Source organism: Bos javanicus, chromosome 26 (assembly GCF_032452875.1).
Source record: "Bos javanicus breed banteng chromosome 26, ARS-OSU_banteng_1.0, whole genome shotgun sequence".
Taxonomy (NCBI): Eukaryota; Metazoa; Chordata; class Mammalia; order Artiodactyla; family Bovidae; genus Bos; species Bos javanicus.
The window spans coordinates 38,434,934-38,458,044 of NC_083893.1; positions in this window are offsets into that span (position 1 = coordinate 38,434,934).

Below are 23,111 nucleotides of genomic sequence, written 5' to 3' on the forward strand. Positions count from 1 at the left end.
CTAGAACATTCAGGTGTGACCTAAATCAAATCCCTTATGATTATACAGTGGAAGTGAGAAATAGATTTAAGGGACTAGAGCTGATAGAGTGCCTGATGAACTATGGAATGAGGTTCGTGACATTGTACAGGAGACAGGGATTAAGACCATCCCCATGGAAAAGAAACGCAAAAAAGCAAAATGGCTGTCTGGGGAGGCCTTACAAATAGCTGTAAAAAGAAGAGAAGCGAAAAGCAAAGGAGAAAAGGAAAGATATAAGCATCTGAATGCAGAGTTCCAAAGAATAGCAAGGAGAGATAAGAAAGTCTTCCTCAGCAATCAATGCAAAGAAATAGAGGAAAACAACAGAATGGGAAAGACTAGACGTCTCTTCAAGAAAATTAGAGATACCAAGGGAACATTTCATGTAAAGATGGGCTCGATAAAGGACAGAAATGATATGGACCTAACAGAAGCAGAAGATATTAAGAAGAGGTGGTAAGAATACACAGAAGAACAGTACAAAAAAGATCTTCACCACCAAGATAATCATTATGGTGTGATCACTGACCTAGAGCCAGACATCCTGGAATGTGAAGTCAAGTGGACCTTAGAAAGCATCACTATGAACAAAGCTAGTGGAGGTGATGGAATTCCAGTTGAACTAGTCCAAATCCTGAAAGATGATGCTGTGAAAGTGCTGCACTCAATATGCCACAAATTTGGAAAACTCAGCAGTGGCCACAGGACTGGAAAAGGTCAGTTTTCATTCCAATCCCAAAGAAAGGCAATGCCAAAGAATGCTCAAACTACCGCACAATTGTACTCATCTCACACGCTAGGAAAGTAATGCTCAAAATTCTCCAAGCCAGGCTTCAGCAATATGTGAACCGTGAACTTCCTGATGTTCAAGCTGGTTTTAGAAAAGGCAGAGGAACCAGAGATCAAATTGCCAACATCCGCTGGATCATGGAAAAAGCAAGAGAGTTCCAGAAAAACATCTATTTCTGCTTTATTGACTATGCCAAAGCCTTTGACTGTGTGGATCACAATAAACTGTGGAAAATTCTGAAAGAGATGGGAATACCAGACCACCTGATCTGCCTCTTGAGAAATTTGTATGCAGGTCAGGAAGCAACAGTTAGAACTGGACACGGAACAACAGATTGGTTCCAAATAGGAAAAGGAGTCATCAAGGCTGTATATTGTCACCCTGTTTATTTAACTTATATGCAGAGTACATCATGAGAAATGCTGGACTGGAAGAAACACAAACTGGAATCAAGATTGCCGGGAGAAATATCAATAACCTCAGATATGCAGATGACACCACCCTTATGGCAGAAAGTGAAGAGGAACTGAAAGGCCTCTTGAAAGTGAAAGTGGAGAGTGAAAAAGTTGGCTTAAAGCTCAACATTCAGAGAGCTAAGATCATGGCATCCAGTCCCACCACTTCATGGGAAATAGATGGGGAAACAGTGGAAACAGTGTCAGACTTTATTTTTCTGGGCTCCAAAATCACTACAGATGGTGACTGCAGCCATGAAATTAAAAGACGCTTACTCCTTGGAAGGAAAGTTATGACCAACCTAGATAGCATATTCAAAAGCAGAGACATCACTTTGCCAACAAAGGTTCGTCTAGTCAAGGCTATGGTTTCTCCTGTGGTCATGTATGGATGTGAGAATTGGACTGTGAAGAAGGCTGAGCGCTGAAGAATTGATGCTTTTGAACTGTGGTGTTGGAGAAGACTCTTGAGAGTCCCTTGGACTGCAAGGAGATCCAGCCAGTCCATTCTGAAGGAGATCAGCCCTGGGATTTCTTTGGAAGGAATGATGCTAAAGCTGAAACTCCAGTACTTTGGCCACCTGATGCGAAGAGTTGACTCATTGGAAAAGACTCTGATGCTGGGAGGGATTGGGGGTAGGAGGAGAAGGGGACGACAGAGGATGAGATGGCTGGATGGCATCACTGACTCAATGGACATGAGTCTGAGTGAACTCCGGGAGTTGGTGATGGACAGGGAGGCCTGGCGTGCTGTGATTCATGGGGTCGCAAAGAGTCGGACATGACTGAGTGACTGATCTGATCTGAGGGCTAATGGGATTACAGATGGTTTTTATCTACTTCTTTGTTATCTTCCAATCTTCCCTATATTCTCTACAGTGAGCACATATCAATGCTATTTTTATAATCAGAAAAATATTCCTAACCTCAAAGTTTAAAAAATAAAAACGTTAAGAAAGTGTAAGTTGGGATCCTGTATGTTAAAACATTTATTTTGGCTTCCAGAAACAGAAATCTCAAGTAAAAATTGCTGAAAAATCAAGGCTGTTCATTGACTAACATACTGATAAAAGTCTAGGAGGGACAAAGGTGAGGTGTGTTTCAGTCAGGTCTCCAGCTCTGTTATCTGCCTTGAGTTTTGACCTGATTTTCTCGTTTGCAGACTTCATCCTTAGGCTGCCAACAAACTGGCTGCCACAGCCCTAGACCTCAGATACTTGACCAACAATGTCCAGAAGAGGGTCTTTGGCTCCTGGTAGGCATTGATTGTAAGCAAGCAAGTTCTTTCCCAGAAGCCCTGAGCATACTTCTTCTCCATGTCCCATTGGCTCATTCTTGAACCAATCTACACAGCATTTAAACCCAAATCCCAGAGTCATTTACTGCAAGGGCATGGATTTATTCTTGGAAAATGAGGCCCATCCCTGGTACTCAGAGTGGGATACAAGAATAAAATCTGAGGTCAAGTAGGGAAGTTTAAACTGATTCAATACCCATTACAGGCCCAGATATCTAATCCCCAGAGCCTGTCCACTACATAACTTCATCCCAACCTCTTCACTACCTCCTCCTCGTAAACACATCCCTAAAAATATATATAGGCAAAATTGAGTGGGCTTCCCAGGTGATCCTAATGGTAAAGAACCTGCCTGCCAATGCAGAAGACATGAGAGATGCAGGTTTGATCCCCTGGGTTGGGAAGATCCCCTGGAGGAGGACATAGCAACCCACTCCAGTATTCTTGCCTGGAGAATCCCATGGACAGAGGAGCCTGGAGCTATAGTACACAGGGTCACAAAGAGTCAGACGTGACTGAAGTGACTTAGCATGCACACACAGGCAAAATTGAGTATGCATTGATTTGAATCAAGACACAATTACAAAATAAATATGTAGCTAATTATCTAAAATAGTTAAAATAGGGGAGTGTAGAGGTTTTGTCACTAAGAATTAGTCTTACATAGCTTTGATACCTGGAGAAGGAAATGGCAACCCACTCCAGTACTCTTGCTTGGAAAATCCCATGGACGGAGGAGCCTGTTAGGCTGCAATCCATGGGGTCGCTAAGAGTCAGACACGACTGAGCGACTTCACTTTCACTTTTCACTTTCATGCATTGGAGAAGGAAATGGCAACCCACTCCAGTGTTCTTGCCTGGAGAATCCCAGGGACGGGGGAGCCTGGTGGGCTGCCGTCTATGGGGTTGCACAGAGTCAGACACGACTGAAATGACTTAGCAGCAGCAGCAGCAGCAGCTTTGATACCATCATGTCACCTTTCCTACAGAGTATTTCATTACGATTGTTCAATATTTTTGAATGAATAAACACATCACTACCTTAAATCTACTTGAAATCTTATTTTTAGATTGGTAGCCCTTTTTCATTTTAATAAACTCTTAAAATACCATCCATATGATAAGATAACATTCTTCCCTAAAAGAAAACAAAGCTTATTATTACCATTTTTTTTTATATCTTTCCATCTATTTAACCCTCCTAATTCTTGCATTGTTGGTGGTAGAGTGGTTTAGTTGCTAAGTCATCTCTGACTTTTGCAACCCCGTGGACTCCTCTGTTGATGGGATTTCCCAGGCAAGAATACTGGAGTGGATTGCCATCTCCAGGGAATCTTCCCTACCCAGAGATCAAACCTGGGTCTCCTGCACCGCGGGCAGATTCTCTACTGACTGAGCCATCGGGGAAGCCTCTAGAAAGAGATAAAATTGCTCAGAGGTGAGCAAGAAGAGAAAAGAAGAGATGAAAATTTATATGAAAAAAACTCCCAAACTGTACATGCTTCTAAGTAGTCAAGTCAGAACCAATTGAATTAGATAGGCTTGTGATAGATAACACATGGACCTATAGATGATTGTTTTTAATTTCTATTTCATTTTAAATTCACTATTAATTTCATGAAGGCATTAGCATGGAAAAATTGAAAACACAACTTTGATAGAGATAAACTATATTAGGATAAAGAAGAATGAATACTTTTCTTGTAATCTCCCTAGGAGATTATAATGGTACCAATACAGCGTTTGACAAAGAAGTGACTTGTGAATGCATAATGCAATTGGAAGTCTAAAGGCAAAGCTATTGGAATGATCTTGATTAGAAGGTAAGAGGATTAAAGGCATGTAAATAACTCAAGCCTCAATAGCTGTGCAATGAGATTACTGCTTACAGTGGAAATGTGTAGCCACTCGGGGGAGTATTCTCTATTCGATATTTCTTTCCATGTTGGATTTTGTTCCTTCCTTTTACATTTTAGCATCTGCATTCAGCTGGATTCCATCCTAGCAGGGGAACAAAAATAATGATGCAGATTCTTTCTGTAAAGCTGATGAATTAGGGGCTAAAGGAAAGGATTCCAGGCTGAAGGAAACTATAGGAAAAAAGCTTACCCTACCAGCTCCCTGTTGTCAGCCTATTTCTTTTACTCCCTCATTCACAAATATCTCTGTGCTCAGGCGCTGTGCTGGGGCTACAGGTGTAAACAGACAGGAAGGGTTTCTGTCCCTCATGGAGTTTCCTCTGAAGTGTCGAGATTTAAACAATGAACCACAGAAACCAAAGCCTGACAAGCAGGATAAAGGAAAACATCAGACACTGTAAGAGGGCATCACAGAGAAAGTTATTTTACTTGGGGTGACCAAAGAGACTCGACCTGAAAAAGAGTATTTCTGCCAAGACAAAAGGATGGGTAGAAGTGAGCCAGTCAACAAGTTAAGGAGACAACTTTCCAGGCAGAAGTTGTTTGACATCATCTAGGAACTAAAAGAAAGAAACTGAGACTCTATGGAGGGAAGAGGAATGGAAGGATCGTGGCATTTGAAGGAGAGGTAGAAAGGGCTTCCCTGGTGGCTCAGTGGTAATGAATCTGCCTACCAAAGCCTGCCAGTGCAGGAGATGTGAGCTCAATACCTGGGTCAGGAAGATTCCCTTAGAGAAGGAAATGGCAACCCATTTCCTTGAATATTAGAAAAGGAATACCAATATTCCAGTACTAGTATATTGGTATTCCAATATATGAATTGGAATACCAATATACTATTGGTATATTCTCTTGCCTGGAAATTTCCAGGCAAGAAAATATGCCAGTATTCTTGCCTGGAAAATCCCATGGACAGAGGAGCATGGCAGGCTACAGTCCCCGGGGTCGCAAAAGAGTCAGATATGACTTAGCGACAAAACATCAACAACAAAAGGAAATGGCCACATGTGTGCTCTGTACCTCCTGTTGAGGAGTCTATATTTCTGTTTGAATGGAAAAGACATAAGGAAGTGCTGTAAGATGTAATTTACATTGTATAGGGGCATCTCACTACCTTGAGGGAAGTGGCTTATAGGGAAGGAAAGAGTGGGAAAAGAGACCAATTAGGGAGTTATGGCAATACTTCAGGCAAGAGAAGATGGTGGGGGACTTCTCTGGTGGTCCAGCAGTTAAGAATCCGCCTTGCAATCCAGGGAACATGGGTTTCATCCCTGATCTGGGAACTAAGATGCCACATGCCACAGAGAAACTAAGCCTCTGGGCTGTGAGTACTAAGCCCTCGCACTCCAGAGCCCAGAGCCTTGGGCCAGAACTAGAGAGTCTGTAAGATCCCAAGTGCCAAAACTAAGACCCAATGCAGCCAAATAATAAATATTTTTTTAAAAGAGGTAACGATGACTTAGACTTTGGGGATGGTAATGGCTGAAGAAAAATGTAGTAGACTGCAGGACTCTTTTGGTACTTGAATGGACAGGACTTGGGTTAAAGCTTGCAGGTGAGGGAAAGAAAGGTTTCAAGAATGATGCCACTGATTGATGTAAATGATCATATTCTTCTAAAGCTGGGGTTTTGTCAGATGCATGAAATGGAAGGAGAGTTGGATCAGTGATGAAAAAGATGAATCAGTCATAAACTTCAAGCTGCATAAGAAAATAAAGACAGATGGGGCAGGTGGCTAGAGAGCCAGGAGAGTTGTTTATGAACGAGAGGTCTCCATGAGGTTGAAGAGTTGCTGCAAGGAAGTGAAAGTGAAGTCGCTCAGTCGTGTCCGACTCTTAGCGACCCCATGGACTTCAGCCTACCAGGCTCCTCTGCCATGGGATTTTCCAGGCAAGAGTACTGGAGTGGGGTGCCATTGCCTTCTCCATGCTGCAAGGAGGTCTGTCCTTAATCAGGAAACCTGCAGGATAGATGATAACCAAAAGGTAGAGTGTTTGAATTAGCAATTCAGTATTGCTTCTCACTGATTCAATGGACATCACCAATTCAATGGACATGAACTTGGGCAAACTCCGGGAGATGGTGAGAGACAGGGAACCCTGGCATCACGAAGAGTTGGACACAACTTGGTAATCTAACAACAACAATTGCTTCTCCAAACCCCACATCCTCAAAACGACAAGCAACAGTTCTGAATGCCATGAAGGTTTCTGTGCGTTGGTGGTGACACCACCAATGGTGGACAGTGACGTATCAGAGTGCAAGGAGGAGCTGAGCAACAGCAGCACTTAACTGAAAGAGAAGACAAATTAATTAACTTCTGAAACCCTTTCCCCTTGGCGTTAATGTGATCGATTCTTGCATAACAGTAACATTGCCCAGTTGTGCCAGGTGTCCATTTTCATGTTCTAATGCATAGGCTTGGAGCTACTTGCTGTGTTAATTTAGACAAGATAGATGGGGTTCACTTGAAAAGCGAAACAATAGAAGTGAATTGCAGTCTTCAGTAGAAAATAGTTACTTTTTTTTTGTATTTGTATTTGCACTGTCCACAGATACTTGGTGTGAACTGTTGCTTACAAAACACAACCATACACAGTTGTTTGTTTTTCACTTTTTAGAGCATTGATATTTTAATTTTTAAAGAAAATGTTAAAGGAAACAAAGTTTGCATGACTACAAAAAGCCTTGTACAAAACTACCCCAAAAATGGTTTCTGTGGAGATTTTTTGTCCATTAGAGATCAAAATGGACTCTGAAGAAAGATTTTAACAAATGAAATAATATACTGTGGTTGTCAGTCTTCTTATTCTATCTCAGCATTGAGGAATTTGAAAGGAAAATCCTTTAAAATAATGTATAAATCTTGATCTTTCTTATAAGAGAGAGTGAAATTCAAGATATTGGCAAAAGAAATTTTCATAATGAAATTGAAATATTTTGTACTATTTTCTGTAACAGTAACTAATTATATATAGCCTAACCCCATTAAAATATTACATATGAAACTCATAATATATCATGATCATATGCACATGATGTTAGACTTATGATTCATTTCCAATCTAAGTATTGTTTTAAGAATTTAATTGACAATTCCAGTTGCTGCAACCTCAACCAAACGTAGTTTCTTCATTTTGAAATGTCCCCAGAAGTTTATCTAATTCATCATTACTCTTGATAGAACACAAATTATGTGAAAGTCTTGATTATAACAACATAATTAGTAATTTACTTAAATGAGGCAAGAAAATTAACTTTTATAGAGTAAATATAATTTATGAATTTTTATGAGTTCATTTTATTACTTATCCAAATAATAAGCTCATGGAAAGAACACCCAGCCAAAACCAAAATCAGTTATGAATAAATCCATCATCTTGAAATTTTACCACAACTTTACACACTTTGTAATGTTGCTGTCATATAAAGATATATTTTTCAAGAAAAGGGGATAGTATATGTGTTATTTAGCATTCTGTTAGCTGGGTGAATAACATGTCAATATTTGGACATAGAGACATATAGATGAGCCTCCATTTGTATTCTTGCAGCAAATATTATAATTAGGCCTGGTGGGATTTCCCTGGAGGTCCAGTGGCTGAGACTCCGAACTCCCAATGCAGGGCACCTGGGTTTGATCCCTGGTCAGGAAACTAGATCCCAGATGCCTCAACTAAAGATCCCACATGCTGCAACAAAGATCTAAGACCCTGAGTGCTGCAACTAAGACTCAACGTGACCCAATAAATATTTTTTAAAAATAAAAAAGAATTGGGTCTAATGAGGAGGCCAGCAACGGTTGAGGCTAGAGGGCTTGAAGGGCTCTCTGCACAGATGTTGGTGTTTCCCACATGGGAGTGATGGCAGGGCTGACGTGGAGATAAGGGGAATCTGGAAAGCAAAGTGATGGGGGCGGTAATATCCAGGAGGTGGTCAATATGAGGAGGGCGGGTAGGAAACTCCAATGATGTGAGCCTCAGTGGAGCTCACAAGGGGCAGGGGAAGGAATGGATGGGACGAGAAGGACACCAACACCACTTGCCCATCAAGGAACCCAAGTCATGGGAAATGTGTCCCTTTGGGAAGTCACAGGGAGACTGCTCTCGGAGGAGGGCTAAGTCTGGGTTAAAGCTGAGACGTGGAGGGAATATTTGAAGAAAAAATACATGAGAAAATCTGCTGATTGTGGAGCAAACATTCTAGAAGGCACAGTGAAAGGAATTATGAAGGAGGAAAAGGGTGAAAGATTGTGTCAGGGGAGAAGATTACAGAGAACTTTGGAGATGAGAATTAGAAGTTTATTAAACGATATCGCCTACACTTACGGGGGGGAAATGGCATTGAAAGGTCTAGTGCATCCAATCCCAATGGAGTTCTCAGAGGAAGGGGACACCTGGGCCCAACATCATTCAGCTGTGGCCTGGAAGTAAGGGTCTTCCTGGGATTTAAATTCAGGACTCCCCCACCCCCTCTCCTCCCCCTCCTGCCACCATCAGCCAGCACTGGCAGGTGCCACAGGCATAAACATGGTTGGCAGCAGTGAGCACAAAACACCTGGTTCCTCATGGCCAATCAGTCCAAGCAATTGTCATCTGCATTCCAGGCGGTTGGACCAAGATGCTTCACGATCTTGGGGCCAGCACTCAGTGGATTAGCATTGGGCAGGGGCTCAGAGCCCTTTACAGGCCACACTGATCATCTGGTAGGAGCTGACATCCATCTTGTCATATTTAAGGAGCGACAGACAACCACGGGCCTCGGCTCCATCTGTTTTGCACACAATCAGCACTTCCATACATCATACCCCAAATTGCCTTTCATACTCTCAACCCAAACATTTCCAGCTTTGGCACAGTGGTGTCTCCTGTCAGCCAACTGGTCAGTTTGGGCAGCTCCCTCTCATATCTGGTCAACAGTATGTGTTTATGAAAACTGCAGGGGTTTTGCCTTATTGTTTTATAAAAATGAGTAGAAAATGGAATACTGGATGGACTGGTGTGTGTGTGTGCACACACGCGCGCTCAGTCATGTGCAACTTTTTCGACACTGATCTGTAGCCCTCCAGGCCCCTATGTCCATGGGATTTTTCAGGCAAGAATACTGGAGTGGGTTGCCATGCCCACCTCCAGGGAATCTTCCCGACCCAGGGATGGAACCCGCATCTCTGGCATCTCCTGCATTAGCAGATGGATTCTTTACCACTGCCCCACCTGGGAAGTCAGATGGACTGATACCAGTGATTTCTAGAAAGCTGTAAAGTTAACCCCATTTTAGACACAGATGGAAACCATTAGGAGCACCACAGGAAGTCTAATCTCTACTGGCCGGTCACTGGACTTCAGCCAGTGACTCACATGTCTAATTGCAAAATAAAAGAACAAAATGAAATTCAAAAGGCAACAAAACATCAGCAAGGAAGGTTTAAAAGGACAGCTGTGATTGAGGATTTTAAATATTTTTCAGCTTTGTGAGGATAGAACAGCCGTTTATTACCACATGGATCCATTGTTCAACTTCACGTATACAGTTGTCCCAACATCTTGAGGAATTTTTTTGTAGGGAAGCGGAGGCTGCCTGTGCCGTCAGCAGAGATTCAAAACGGAAACCTCTCTCCGATCCTTAGGCATCACACAGGAGGCTTGACAGGAGAGACAGGCAGCCTGGTCCAACAGAAAGGAGAGTTTGGGTCAGAGAGATAATCCACCTTGCTGCTGCTGCTGCTGCTGCTGCTGCTGCATCTCTTCAGTCGTGTCCGACTCTGTGCAACCCCATAGACAGCAGCCCACCAGGCTCCCCTGTTCCTGGGATTCTCCAGGGAAGAACACTGGAATGGGTTGCCATTTCCTTCTCCATTGCATGCATGCATGCCAAGTCACTTTAGTCGTGTCCGCCTGACCCCATAGACAGCAGCCCATCAGGGTCCTCTGTCCACGGAATTCTCTAGGCAAGAATACTGGAGTGGGTTGCCATTTCCTTCTCCCAATCCTGCCTTAGAGGGAGCATTTCCTGAGGTTCTGAGGACCAGTCCCATTCTCTCTGATACCCTCTTTCCAAGGCAGAGCTTTAATATTCCCCAGAAGAACTGGGGCAGCTTGGCCCCACTTATAGCCGTATGCACCTCTCTCTCATCCCCCAGTCAGCTTGCCTCCTCCTCTAAACAGTCCTCTCTCTAACCTCTCATTTCCATCCCTTTTCCCTGCCTCACTGTGCCTTATCTTGCCAACCCCACCTACAAGCAAAGCTAAAGCTTAGTCCTCAGGAATGCAGAGATGGCAGACATCTAGTGGAAAGTCACGAAGCAATGGTTTGCAGCTAGAGTCCTTTGATCATAGTTTTGCAGACCCGGCTGGGCTCAACCAAATCTGCCTAGAGTGTGGCCATGCTGGTTTCAGGCAAGGACAGTTGGTAGCCTAACCAACAGTCACTCCCTGTCCCCACAAGTCTACTAGGTGGCTGGCAGGCAACAGGTAACCCTGGGTACTACGGAATGAGTTTTGATTTGCTCAAGCCCGTTATAGTGGTTCCTTAGGAACAGTGGTTGACTTAGGAATGGCCCTGGGCTGCAATCCTGGCCAAGGAGTCATGATTAATCTACTGGAGGCTCGAGATGCCAGGAAGGCATGTCCTTTTCTAGGGACGTGGGAAAGCTTGGAGATACAGCACCAGATACACAACTACAGGTCTGAGGTCAGAAGCCAACACGCTGATTAGAAGAGCAGGAAGATGGAATGAGCCTGAGTGTTCCAAAAGTAAATTAACTAAGCCTGGAGCTGCCTCACCTCCATAGTTCCTATCACGAGCGATTTTAAGTCCCTTTGAAATTCTAGCTGTTTTTTGGTTGGCTCCACTATCACATGTGGGTGAAATCACCCTGATACAACAGCCCATTAGCATCTGGTGGCCCTTGCCATTGATGGGGTACTATGTCCAAATCTGCGCCAAACTCGGGATGCCCTGGAAATTTTAGTCCCATCACCAGCACCCCAGACCTGTGGGTAAAAATGCAAATGAACAAGTGGGAAATTATATAATAAACTTTCCATAGGCCGGAAAAGTGTCAAAGCACTTTACAATCAAATCTAATTGAAAACAACAGCTCTTTAATCTAAATTTACAACATAATCAGCCTTCTGGTTACCTAATTATAATTAAATTAGATTGGCAGTGTATTTCATAGATGCTAATTAAAAGCACCAAAAGAAAACACTGTGTTTTGAAACTGCTGTGTCTCTTCATTCCCTATGAGAACCAAGTGTGGAAAGAGCTCCCTGAGCTGTAAATCTGGAGACCTAGATTCTAATCCTGCTTCTGCTCAAACTGGCTGTGTGACTTTAGGTCAGCCCCTGAGACCCTCTGAGTCTCCTTGTTTGTCACATTCCTCCAATCAAACACAGTGCTGTCTTTGATTCATTTTGCCTGTTCTTGAACATGATATAACTGAAATCAGACGACACGTAATTTTCTGTCTAGTAAGACACCTACGACAATTTTTAGGGTGTTTTATTGCCAAAGAAATGACAAGCCCCAACTAGCAAAGATTTTGAGTGTTGAAGCATTGAGCCACCCTCTGGGCCCCAAGATTGCCCAGGCAGGAAGTTGTCTTATGCAAGCTGGACAGCCTCTAAGTAGAGCAAACTCCCCGACATTCACTTCAAATGTGGCCCAGGAGATAGTGATCAGGGAGAAATCTCCCAAAGGGTGGAGTCAGCCATAGAGAACAATGGACCAGGGAGCTCCTCTCAGAAATCAGAATAGGCTGTAATGAAGGGACTAGTCCATTCAACGGAGAAGGCGATGGCACCCCACTCCAATACTCTCGCCTGGAAAATCCCATGGACGGAGGAGCCTGGTGGGCTGCGGTCCATGGGGTTGCTAGGAGTCAGACACGACTGAGCGACTTCACTTTATTTTTTCACTTTCATGCATTGGAGAAGGAAATGGCAACCCACTCCAGTGTTCTTGTCTGGAGAATCCCAGGGACAGGGGAGCCTGGTGGGCTGCCGTCTATGGGGTCTCACAGAGTCGGACACGACTGAAGCAACTTAGCAGCAGCAGCAGCAGTCCATTCAAGAGCCCACCTCCTCAGTGTGTGCCTGGCAGAGCTCATCATGGCTGGGGGCCAGGGGCTGCTCTGTCTGCCAGCCTTCCCTTTGTGAATGGTACTGCAGTCATGTTGTGTCTGCCTCTACTTCCATGTATAGGGTGTGAGCTGAGGGAATTGAGATAACTTGCACTTTTAGTTTATATGTTGTTAATGCGAGAGAAGCCACATTCAAACTCAAGGGCTATCCAGTATATTCTTAGGGAAGGAAGAAGAAAAGTGTGCCCAGATGTTTAGCTGGTCACCAAGGCTATGTGACCTCCTTCTGGACTGGGGAGTTGTCACTGGGGAGCAGCAGCTGCCCTGCCAGGGATAATGTTTGCCAGCCCCTTGCATGCATTTTTTTTTTTTCAATTGGGGTGAAATTCGCATGGCATGCAATTAACTGTTTTAAAATGGACCATTCAACAGGAGCTAGTCCATTCACAATGTTGTGCAGCCAACCCCTATATCAAGTTCCAAAACATTTTCATCACCTCAAAAGGAGCAATTACACCCTATTCCTCCCTTTTTCTGGCTCCTGGCAACCACCACTCTGCTTTCTGTCTCTATGTGCATGCGGGCTAAGTTGCTTCTGTTAGGTTCGACTCTTTAAGATCTCATGGACTGTAGCCTGCCAGGCTCCTCTGTCCATGAGATTCTCCAGGCAAGAATACTGGAGTGGGTTGCCATGCCCTCCTCCAGGGGATCTTCCCAACCCAGGGGTCGAACCCACTTCTCCTGTGGCTCCTGGACTGCAGGTAGATTCCTTACTGCTGGGCCATCAGGGAAGCCCTTCTGTCTCTACAGATTTACCGTCTATGGGGTCCCACAGGTTGGACTGTACTAGGACATTCTGGACATTTCTCATAAGAGGAAACATTCAGCATGTGGCCTTTTCTGCTTCACTTTGCATGGTGTTTTCCAGGTTCATCCATGTTGTAGCCTATGTCAGTGCTTCATTCCTGTTTGTGGCTGAATAATGCTTTATTGTATGGATTTACCACAAGTTGGGTTATTCATTTGTTTGTTTTAGTTGTTTTTTTAATTTTTATGGCAGTATAGTCAATTTACAATGTTGTGTTCATTTCAGGTATACATCAGAGTGAATCAGTTATACATATACACATATCCACTCTTTTTCTTTAGATTCTTTTCTCATATAGGCCAATACAGAGTACTGAGTAGAGTTCACCATGCTATATACAGCAGGTTCGCAGGTTCTTATTCGTTATGTATTATATATATATTTTTTTAAATATATATATGGTAGTATGTACATGTCAGTCCTGATCTCCCAATTTATCCCTCCCCGCACTTATCCCCTGGTAACCATAAGTTTGTTTTCTATATTCGTGCTTATTTCTAATACAGATTGCTTATCCATGCATCTGTTGATGGGCATTCCTGGAAAAGAAAATGGCAACCCACTCCAGTATTCTTGCCATGGACAGAGGAGCCTGGCGGGCCCCAGTCCATAGGGTCACATCAGTCAGGCACAACTGAGTGACTAACACGTTGTCATTGTCGTTGATGGGCATTTGGGCTGTTTCCACCTTTCGGCTATTGTGGATCACGTGACAAATTCTCTACAATGACAAGTGGGTGGAAGGGACCTTCATCACATCTGGGCAAGAGTACCTCTCCTCTGTCTCAGCCCCCTCAGTGGACTCCAAGTTGTACGGGAGGAAGGAACCACAAGATGGAGGAACCTCAATCCTTGATGAAGGCTGCCTGACCAGGAACACACGCACATCATGGTATAAACAAGAAATAAACATCTGTTGTTTTAAACTACTAAGATTTTGGGGTTTGGGTGTCCCTGCAGCTGGCATTAACTTATACCTCACTCAAGCTCCATCTCTTAATTTCCAGCTTCCTAGTAGAGTCCAACCTGTATAATCCACCCTCAAATCTCAACTGCTGCTGCTAAGTCACTTCAGTCGTGTCCGACTCTGTGCGACCCCATAGACAGCAGCCCACCAGGCTCCCCCGTCCCTGGGATTCATCATATCTGCTCTAGGCAGGGATATGTCAATTACAGGGATCAGATCAGATCAGATCAGTCGCTCAGTCATGTCCAACTCTTTGCGACCCCATGAATCGCAGCATGCCAGGCCTCCCTGTCCATCACCAACTCCCGGAGTTCACTCAGACTCACGTCCATCGAGTCAGTGATGCCATCCAGCCATCTCATCCTCTATCGTCCCCTTTTCCTCCTGCCCCCAATCCCTCCCAGCATCAGAGTCTTTTCCAATGAGTCAACTCTTCACATGAGGTGGCCAAAGTACTGGAGTTTCAGCTTTAGCATCATTCCTTCCAAAGAAATCCCAGGGCTGATCTCCTTCAGAATGGACTGGTTGGATCTCCTTGCAGTCCAAGGGACTCTCAAGAGTCTTCTCCAACACCACAGTTCAAAAGCATCAATTCTTCAGCGCTCAGCCTTCTTCACAGTCCAACTCTCACATCCATTCATGACCACAGGAAAAACCATAGCCTTGACTAGATGGACCTTTGTTGGCAAAGTAATGTCTCTGCTTTTGAATATGCTATCTAGGTTGGTCATAACTTTCCCCCTTAAACCAAGAGAAGCAAAATAAGAGTTTACTATAAGGCTACTGCGGAGAAGGCAATGGCACCCCACTCCAGTACTCTTGCCTGGAAAATCCCATGGAAGGAGGAGCCTGGTAGGCTGCAGTCCATGGGGTCACTAAGAGTTGGACACGACTGAGTGACTTCACTTTCACTTTTCACTTTCCTGCTTTGGAGGAGGAGGTGGCAACCCACTCCAGTGTCCTTGCCTGGAGAATCCCAGGGACGGGGAGCCTGGTGGGCTGCCATCCATGGGGTCGCACAGAGTCGGACACAACTGAAGTGACTTAGGAGGAGGAGATAAGGCTACTGAGATGTCAGGGACTTTGGAGACAGGAAAAAAAGTACACCCAAATCTCATGCAAGCAATCAGAAGCACAGCAAGCAAAGACAGCTAAAGGAAAATGGGCCCCTGAGTGCCAGTCACAGGGTTGTCACAAAAATGTAGGTAGAGAACGTTTTCAATTTCAGTTTTGCACTAAGTTGAGTTTAGTCACCAAATTGTGTCTGACTTTTTGCAATCCCATGGACTGCAGTAGGGGACCAGACTTCCTTGTCCCTCACCATCTCCTGGAGTTTGCCCAGGTTCATGTCCATTGAATTGGTGATACGATCCAACCATCTTACCCTCGACTGCCCTCTTTTCCTTCTGCCTTCAATCTTTCCCAGCGTCAGGGTCTTTTTCCACTGAGTTACTGTTTTTAAATATGCTGACCATGAAGCCTCTAGTCCAGCTGTATATTTGATACTCATTTCCAGGCAAACCCTAGCCCCCAGGCTCCATTGATCTTCCTCTGTGCTAGGATGAGGGTCCAGATGGCCATTAGGAGCCGAGGAAAGTACCATCTCAACTTCCCCACCCAGGGCCCAGGTGGTCTCTGGTCTCTGCTTCCCTCTGGGCAACTGTGCCTGGCTCTGCTTCACAGACGGCAGTCTCCTGCTTGCTTCTTCTCTCCCAGGCAGGCCTGATTTCCCACTGGAGGCAGTCCACCCCTTTATCCTGAATATCCAGACCTCACTGGTTTCATTTTTGCCTCTGAAATCTTAAGTGGCCCAGGGCCCACTCCCATCTGTCACCTAGAATTCCTGCCTTGTGTGGCTGGTTCTTCTCTAGTGATTGTTTATCTCATCTCTGCAGGGAGAATAGGGTGCCAGAGTTTCATGCCTGGGCCAGAACCTGGCGCCCCCACACATTATTTTATGATTGCAGGCAAATGACTGAATATCTCAGAGCCTTAATTTTTCATCTGTAAAATGGGTAGAATAATACAACCCACCTTAGAGTTCTTGCAAATATTGTATATATATATATATATGTATGTATATATAAGGTAATGCAAGCGTATTGCTTAGTAGGGTTCCTTAGTAGGTTTCCTGATACATAGCGACTGCTCTCAATTTTTACTGTTCCATCTCCCTCCTCAGTCTTGCTGGTGCTTGGGGAGCAACAGATGTGATCATCTATCGGTCTGGTCCTCAGACCTTCAGATGAGCAGAATCAGATAGGGAGCTTTGGGAAAGGCTCCTTTCCCGTCCCTCATGCAACTGGATCAGAATCCCAGGGTTGGGCTTAGGAATCTGAGATTCTAATAATCAGCCAGGTTCAGCACCCTAGGGAGACTCTATCAGGCTGGTAAGGCCACTTTCAGTAGGAAATAGGGAGAAAATGCCAATCACGGCCTAAAGCGGTCATCCCCCTGCAGTCGCTAGAGTTCCTCCCTCCCTCATTCAAACCCTGGTCAAAATCCTCTCCTCAGAGGGGTGACTGTCTCCCTCCATCTCTTTCCTCATCCTTCCTAGCAGTTTTCACTACCCAATCTGGAGTGTGTGTTTACTGCTCATCATCCATCTCTCCCACCCTTGAGGCCTGTGGCAGTGCCTAGCACATACCGTGAAGAAGAGAATGAACCAGCCTCTACTGAATCTCCCTTTCCCATCCCTTAGCAAGATGTGGGGCAGATTTCAAAGCTTTCAGGTCCCCTTCCTTATTAAAACTCAGCCCAGTTTGGTTTAGAACTTAATCTCTTATCTGATTCCAAGGTCACCCCTTCTCTATCATGAGTGGATGTGGGGCTCTGGGGACTTGAAAGGGGACAGACAGTCTGCTTTCCACCTCTTCCCCCCACCTCCCTCCACCCACCACTGGGACTGAAGGGAGCTTGGTGTGACTTTGAGATAACCCTCTCTTTCCTCAGGTTGTCAGAGGTTGGGGGCTGGGAGTCAGCAACTCGTGGGAAAGGAACGGGAAGTCTCCCGATGTAGCCAGTGTTTTGCAATCCTCTCCAGGTTAGCAGAGCTGCTGGCCTGCCTGACTCTTCCTGGGGGAGCTTCTCAACGCCAATGCCTTGTAGGGTGCAGGTGGGGTTCCTCCGGATGTTCTCTGAGTGAGTGATCCTGTTCCACTCCACCACACACCTAAGCTGCCTAAACTGGCAGTTACACCCACGGCCTCTTGCTACTGGGGTCCTTTTGCCTGCAGGCAGCCACCTCCCACTGTGTCCCCTGGACACCTGAGAAACTCACACATGTGGGTGTTCAGGGCACACATGGTTAGATAGGTGCCAGCCCTACCCTACGGCTTCTCTTCAGCCCTCTTCTCCCCTGCATGGTGAGGCTCATCTAGAGAACAGCATGTTCAGGGCTAAGCACTATCTGATTGGGATAGAGGGGCTCCCAGGGCCCACAAGGGATACTTTGCAACCCTTAGTTACACAATGAGGGTAAAAACACAAAGGAGCAGCTCCCCTCCTCCACGCACACCTTGGGGAGGAAAGGAAACTGCCCCTGGTGAGCCCCTCCTCACACAGCCCCATCAGGCGACTCCTTGTCCTCATCAGTCTTGGGCCAAGAGCCACGGGACAAGTCCCAGCTCACAGCCTGTCCAACAGTCAAGCACTTCTTGATCTTCTGATCAAAGCTTCCAGATTTGGAGGCTGTGCCAAGTGCAATGAATTCATGAAACTTGTAAAAGTCAGGATCCTAACAGAGCCATAGGAATACAAATTTTGGTTCCTCCCTCCCCTTCCTTCCTTCTTCAATTCTCCAGTGGCTGAAGGAATATAAACTGACTTCTAGAAAGTGGCTCTTAAAGGAAAGGGCAGGATCTTCCCTATTTCCTGATGGCTAGAAGGTGGACCTGATGGACGTGATGGCTGGAGCTACCACAACTATCGTGGGCTATAAAGGAGACACTACACGATAAAGGTGCCAGAGCAGCAGAGCAGGAGGAGTCTGGGGACCCCACGATCATGGAACTGCCTTTCCATCCCTAGGCTTTTGGGTCTATGTACATGGGAGAAGCATATCTTACTATGTTCAACCAATCTTTTTCAAACTTCCTCTTACAGCCGAAACTCGTGCTAATAGTCTGGCTCTAAGCTTGAGGCCTCACTTTATTGGAAAAATTATTTGCTTGCAGGATTGCAAGACAAATGGAAAGGAAATCTGCCTCATGACTTGATATTCTTTAAACATATTGCTACTTTAGTTCTCTCTCCTGCCACAGGTGGTGCCTGCCTCACGCTTTAGGAAAATCTCACAGGTTACAAAGTCGGTAAAACCCAAGTTAGAATTTGGTTTCTATGATTTCTTCAGCTGTGTAGTAACCTTGAGCAATTTACTCAACATTTCTGAGTTTTAGTTTTCTGTTTTATTAGAGGGTTTTTAAAAATATATATTTTACTTACTTATTTTTGGCTGCATTGGGTCTTAGTTGCAGCACACAGGATCTTTCGTTGCAGGGTGTGGGCTCTCCATTTGTGGCATGCAAGCTTAGTTTCCTGGGGGAATGTGGGATCTTAATTCCCTGATTAGGAATCGAACTGGAGTCCTCCGTGTTGGAAGGCGGTTCTTAACCACTGGACCACCAGGGAAGTCCCTTCTGTTTTATTAAACAAGAATAATAAAGTCTGTCTTGAAGAGTTCATCTGACAAATTTTTATTGAACGTCCACTATCTGCATGACATTAAACTGGAGATACCATAGACAATAAACAAGGGGAGAAATAAACAAGTCCAGTGAGGGAGAGATGATAAAGAAAGCAAATAAACAAGCAAACAAAATAATCACAGTAAACAGTTTACTGTAACAGAACAGCAGAGTGTAGGAGCCCTGGGAGCTAGGAAATCCTCCACGATGAGGGCGAAAAGACACACTTCATGTAAAGCGCTGAACACATGCACTAGCTACTATTCTAGTCCTCGCCTAGACCTTTCAGTCTCCTCACACAGGGCATGAACAAAGCCCAAGGACAGTCCCCCATCCTCTGCAGCTTGTGCACAGCTCTATCAGGGTAATCTGATCTGTGCTCTTTCTGTCCATCCAAGGATGGAAGGGCTGGACAGACAGAGGGCCTCACACAGACTGCCAGCAGAAAAGCTGTTGGCTGTAGACCCTGCCTGGCACAGACCCACCAATGAACTGGCTTTGTCCCCGTGTCTAATGGGCACCACCTGGGTCCCAGGGATGGCAACTGGCATCAATTAGTTCTCATCAAGCCCAAGCTGGAGCGGCACCCTGGCTTCCCTCCCAGGTAGCGGCGTCAGAAACCGCCAGCTCCCAAGCTGCGTGTCGTTTACTGCTAACGACCTCCGTCGTGACCTCTGTTCCATTACTTGGGACCCCACCAGGCCCGTGGCTGTCATCATCATGAGAAACCTGGTTCTCTGAAGGGGCCAGATGTGTGCAGTGAGGATCACTGAAGCAACAGAAGAATTCTGAAAATTCCCTTTCTGGCTTTCGAATTTCATGCAATACAGAAAGATAGGCAGTCCAAAACTGGAGGGACTGCATGGAACCTAAGCAGGTACTATGAAGGCAGACCTAACGGAGAGATCAAGTCCTCCTCAGCTGTTTCCAGGTGTCTGATCTTGGGCAAGGTACTTAACCTCCCTACACTCTGGTTGCCGCATCTTAAAATGGGCATGGTAATCCCTGGAGGGGAAGAAGTAACCAAAACAATCCATGTAAACACTTTTAGGAAATCTTCCACATGTGTTTGTTTTGACCCATTTTCTTTATTCCACAAACGTTTCTGAGCATCTAAGATGCGTGAGGCTCTGTTCTAAGCTCAGGAAATGCAAAGACAGATAACAAAGCTGGAAGGACAGTTGAAAGGCATCTCATCTGGGACCATCCACTTTTGGACTGCAGAGCATCTAAACTGAGTAAAAGGCCCTAGGATCCACCCACCCCAGGTAACAAGCTGCTCCAAAGCTCAGTGACTTCCAGCAATAAGTGTTTCTACTTTCTCGTGACTCTGTGGATTCTCTGGGCAGTTCTTCTGGTCTGGGCCAGCCTGGTCAGACCTGGGTGGGCAGGGTCGGCCCCACGCACAGGTCCCAGGCCTCAGCTGGGGGGTCGGCAGCTACATTTCTCTTGGTCTCGGAGCCTCCAGGAGGCTGCTGGTGGGCTAGTTCACTAGCTGCCAGAGGGCCCCATGGTAAGAGAGGAGGCAAGCTCCAACTCACCAGCACTTTCTCAGCCTCTGCCTGTGACACATTAGCTTCGCTCCCTTGGCCAAAGCAAGTCACATGGTCAGGGCCAGAGTCTGTACGGGAGGGGACCACCCAAAGGCGTGGAACAAGGGAAGTGGGAACAAATGGGGCTGTCACTGCTACAGTCAAACACAATAAGCCATTTCCACCTTCCTGAGGAGAAAGAACCTGACGATAGGAATCAGAGAAGAAATATAAGGGAACCACACACTACGTACTTCAGTGATTCACAAATGTTTTTGATCACATATCTCTGTATTTGATCACATATCCCTGTATTTTGATCACATATCCCTCAGGGGCTGCCATAACAGAATACCACAGACTGGGCTGCATAAAGGACAGAAATGTACTGCTCACCCTTCTGGAGGCTGGAAGTCTGAGATCAGGGTACCATCACAATGGTTTCTGCTGAGAACTCCTGTCCTGGCTTGCTGATGACCACCTTCTGGATGTAGTGGGCTCATGTGGCCTTTCCTCCGTGTGTGTGTGGAAAGAAACAGAGAGATTGCTCTCCTCCTGCCATTATAAGGTCACCAGTCCTATTCGTTTAGGGCTCCATCCTCATGACCTCATTTAACTTTGCGTGCTCAGTTGCTCAGTCATGTTTCACGCTTTGCAACCCCATGGACTGTGGTCCACCAGGTTCCTCTGTCCATGGAATTTTCCAGGCAAGAATACTGGAGTGGGTTCCCATTCCTTTCTCCAGGAGATCTTCCTGATCCAGGGATTGAACCCGCATCTCCTGCATCTCTTGTATTGACAGGCAGATTCTTTACCACTGAGCCACCTTGGAAGCCCCATTTAACCTTTGATCATCTTCTAAAAGGCCTAATTTCAAATTCAGTCACCATGGGGTTAGGGCATCAACATATGATTTGGGGGCACCATTCAGTCCATAGCGATACCTAATTTTTTTAATTTCGCCTCTCCAATATATGCATGCTTATGTACACATTGTATACACATTCTTTTAAATAGGAAATTTAGGCAGATGAGTTAAAGGTGAAAAGTAATACTTGAAGTGTTAATTTTGATGACTCTATACTATTAATAACTAATATTCCAAGGCACAATATATACTAAGGGTGAATTTCATCATCAACAACAGTGGGTGTAAATCCATCTTTCAAGTAATCTCCTTCATAATTTTTAATTTGGGGGGCAAGGGGAATGACTTCTTGTCTGATCTTGTTTTCACCTCACCATGTGCCAATACAGAGCTCATACCAGCCACATCAGCTAATGTTTTTGTTTTTTACTGAGTCTTGTATTATTTTATTAGTATTGTCTTTAATTCTCAGTCTCTCTACAATAATCCGTTCAAATCATTTCTCCATTTTGTAGGGATTAGTTTAGCTAAAACTAGATTGTGTAATTTGTAAATCACTTATCCAAGCACATGTCAACCGTAATATCCCAAATCCTCCTGGGAAGTAATTCATAGGTGAGGTTACCCCCATCGCCCCCTCACTGTAGAGCTCCTGAAGGGCCTAACTATGTTATGGGTGACATCAGACGCCCTGACATATCCACTGAAGGAAGCTACTAGTGCTGATCTGAACCTCAAGAGATTAGGAAAGTATAACTGTGGGGCTTTGGGGGGACTCCAAAGTTTTACTTTTTCCCCACAATCCACTTGTGTTGAGTACCCCACTTGGAGACCACTGATTTGCTTTATAAAGACAAATTTGAAGTTTTACACATGATACTAAGATTTGAAACAATGCCTTATACCCAAACCTGGGGGCTTAAAGCCAGAGAAACGTATTCTCTCATAATTCTGGAGGCTTGGAATCTGAACCCAGGGTGCGGGCAGGGCCCTGATCCCTCTGGAGGCTCCAGGAGAATCCTTCCGTGACTCCTCCAGCTTCTAACGTTGTCAGCATTCCTCAGCTTGCATCACTCTGCAGTGTCTTCACATTACCGTTTCCTTCGTGTGCTTATCTTCCCTGGTAAATGTCCTTTTACAATGACAAATGACATTTGTCATTGGATGTAGGGCCTACCCGGGGCTTCCCAGGTGGCTCATTGGTAAAGAAAGAATCTACCTGCCACAGTAGATGTAAATTTGATCCCTGAGTTAGGAAGATCCTCTGGAGAAGGAAATGGCAACCCACTCCAGTTTTCTTGCTGAGAAAGTCCCATGGACAGAGGAGTCTGGAGTGCTACCGTCCATGGGGTGGCAAAGAGTCGGACATGACTGAGCAACTGAGCAAGCACACACGTGGGGCCTACCCAGATAGATGGTTCAGGGTGATCTCCTCCTCTCAAAGCCCTTAATCACATCTGCAAAGACCCCATTTCCAAATAAGATCACATTTGCAGGTTCTGAGGGTCACCATTCAACCTGACGCACGCATCCTTCCCACTATTGTAATGGATGCAGTGGAAACTAGAGGGGAGTCGGGGCACAGTGTGGACCGGCTTCTGTCTCTCCCTCCTTCTGTCTCTCCCT